The sequence below is a fragment of the Cryptomeria japonica genome, chromosome 4, assembly GCF_030272615.1.
Source record: "Cryptomeria japonica chromosome 4, Sugi_1.0, whole genome shotgun sequence".
Classification (NCBI taxonomy): Eukaryota; Viridiplantae; Streptophyta; class Pinopsida; order Cupressales; family Cupressaceae; genus Cryptomeria; species Cryptomeria japonica.
The window spans coordinates 58,813,583-58,817,100 of record NC_081408.1 but is presented as its reverse complement, the minus strand read 5'-3'; positions in this window follow the sequence as shown (position 1 = coordinate 58,817,100).

Below are 3,518 nucleotides of genomic sequence, written 5' to 3'. Positions count from 1 at the left end.
TACCTTGGCATTCTAACTCAATATAAATAAATACCTGATGGGCAAAAGCTTTGAAGGAAGGGTTACATGGGAATTGTAGTTACTTGGGAAGTGATGACCCTTGGACTCTTTCTCATATCAAAATCTAAGTAGGGCCTCAAGGTCTAAATCGTGCTTGCGTGACTACATTTGTTTGGTATCTTGGTGGACTTATGTCTCAATCATGCTTGCGTGACACCAAGGAGTAATGCTTAACAGAAATCCTTACTAAACACCTTGTATTTAGAGGCCAAAAAATCCTTCTAGTTGCTTGAGAAGGATGAGTTCAGATACTTGGAAGAGATACTAAGTTCACCATGGGGAGATTTCCATGGGGACTAATGCTTGGCTGCCCTGAGAAGTGAGTGCCATGGAGGGGAGCCCGTGGGGTCAAGCATCTATGTATTCTCCTTGAATCTCATAACGAGTCTACCTCTCAAGTACCTACTATCCTTACCTACCATAAGAAATGTGTGAATGAGCATGATTGTCTTGAGTCTAAGTTGAAATATCTTGTCTTCTTTTCTTGTCAAAAGTTGAGTTGTGTCTCATTTCAAAAACAAGACAAATTGATTCAAAACAAGGTTAAACACGAGTATTTCATCCAACAAAGTTCAAAACACCTTCAAACATGGTTGTCAAACATTTTTCAAAATCTTGTCTCAACATTCATGTCACTTAGATTTAGGTTCATCCTAGGTTTGCATTTTGCAAATTCATTGTCAATTACCAAGGTTAGGTTTCACCTAGGTCATACTCCTTTTCCTATCAATAAGGGTTATCCATTTGCATTTGTCCTCTTGCATTAGAGTAATACCATTGTCATACATTCACATTTGCATACCCTGGGTCTCTTCATTAAGCTTAGGGCATTATCATATCATATTAGGATCATTTGAATAGTAATTGTCCCTTTGCATATAGTGTCAAAACTAGGTTTTGTCATACTTGAGTAATCCAAATCTTTGATAAACCCTAAGTCATTGTTAAGAAGTCTAGACCTTATCAAACTTTTGTCTTTTTGTCATCATTGTCATTTGGTCAAACATAGCTTAGTATCCAAGCATATAGGGGAGACATTGTCATTTTGTCCTTTTGTCACTTGGTCCTTTTGTCCTTTGAGGTCTAGACATCATTTCAATTTCTTAAGGGTCTCTTTTTAGATTTGCATTCCAAAAAGTTTGTCAAAATCTTGAAAAACAACCAAAAACATAGATTGCACTCTTGCCATAGATTGCATTTTCATATATTTAGTTTGCATTTAGTTGCATATCATACATTATCCTTGAAAAATTCCAAAAATATTACATTTGCATAGTGACATGCTTGTTGAAACAAGGTCAAAATCTAAGAAGATGGGCAAACCAACATATCAACCCATTGACAACATATCAAATTCACTGTTTCAAACTAGTCAAATAGTACAAATTGAAGGTTCATCAAACACATCATTACCACCATATGGAATGGTTCAACTTGGACCACCTCCATTATATGAACCAGTGTTTGTACCCATGAAACCGGGACATGGGAGTGCTCCACCAACACCAAGAGGAAATACACCTTTCGATTGGAATCAACCAAACCTGCAACATGACATTCAAACTCAAACATTATATGAGGAACAAACTCTTTCACAAGGATTTGGTTTAGATCAAGGCATTCAACAAGAAACAAATCCAAACACTTTACTAGATTCTTCATCAGATTCTGATGCTTCTGATGATGTTGACATGTTCCTTCAAGATCCAAAGTTGATGAAAAAGATGGATAAATTCTTTAACAAAGTCTTTAAGATGTTCCCACAAAAATACCTTGACATGATGAATAATGTGACCTCCTCAAGCAAGCAAATTAATGTGCAAAAACAACAAGGCGGTGAGCTGTTAAGTTTCTCTCCCCATCCAAATGAAGAAAATGTGCAACAAGAAATTCAACCTACCTTGATGAGTAAACGTGCTTCAAAGGCATTGACAGTGACTATTCCTCAAAAGTCACCATTTGAAACAATAAATAATCCATTATTTAACACAACACCTATAACACAAGATCAAATGAGGACCACGCAAATATTGACAGCTATCCCTCAACAAGAAGTGGTCCCTTGCATGCATAAAATTGGATAAAAATCTAAGATGCAAGAAAGCTTCCCGACTGGAATGCCTAATCTCACCAATGTCCAAAATAATTCCACAATGCAACAAAGTTCCTATGTCCCACTAAGTTCACTATATTTGCCAAACACTCAAGTACCTTTTATGCAAACTATTGTGACAGATCCTTCGATAATGGTGACACAAAGAGCTACAGATAGTGGTTTGCACCAACAACAAATGTTGCAACAATTGAGTAATACACAAAAGGTACAATCAAATGTGCAAACAAACAATGTACAACAACAACAATACCACATTCGACAAGAAGTTGTAGTGCCCTCTACACCATTACAAGTTAATGCAAACTTGCAACCACCACAATGGATTGGACAAACAACACAACAAGTCAATGCAAGTGCCATACCCCATCTTAAGGAGAAACAACAAAAACCACCCAAACAAAGTTTTTTGCAAATGATGGGATTTACACCGTGACAACAACAATTGGCACAAAGTCAGCAAATTCCAATTCGTCAGCATCAACAACAACATGTGCCTCAATGTGTGCCAAGGCAAACAAGCTATCACACTTCACAACTACAATTGATGCCTATGCAGTATCAACAACACCCTCAATGGCAATATCAACCTAGGCTACAAATGATAATCCGACCACAAGAAGCACTGCAACAGGGTCAATATCAAGGTGTGGCACAACCACAACAACAAGAGGTGTACCAAGAACATTATATGCCGGAGACACCAAAGACAACAATTTCAGAGCATCAACAACCGATAGGAAACATGATGTATCGACAAAGAGTACCCACCAAGATTAATGATGGACCTCCAAAATCTGATAGAATTGCACAACAGCTTGAGAAGTTGCAATGACAAGTTGACGCATTAGAAACCAAAGGAACAAAGAAGTTGTACACAGATCAAGATTTATGTCCTAATCCATTTGACAAGAGCTTATATATGCCTCCCTTCCCTAACCATTTTGAGGCACCTAATTTTGAGAAATATAAAGGGAATGGCAATCCAAAAGATCATATTCAAGCATTTTTTCCGGCGTGTACTGAAGTGAGTTATGAGGAAACATATTTAATGCACTTATTTGTACGGAGTCTCACGGGACAAGCCATGGATTGGTATTTGCATCTACCAGGAAATATAAAGACTTGGTCGGAATTGGCTCAAAAGTTTATATCTCACTTCGCATTCAACATTGACAGTGATGTGACTATGTCAGATTTATGCAACACCAAGCAAAAGCAAGGTGAACCATTAGTGACTTTCTTGAAACGATGGCGAAGCTTGTATAGTCATTCTTCCCTAGATATACCTGAAGAACAACAAGTGAACTTGTTTATCCAAAATTTGGTCCCAAAAATGATGTAT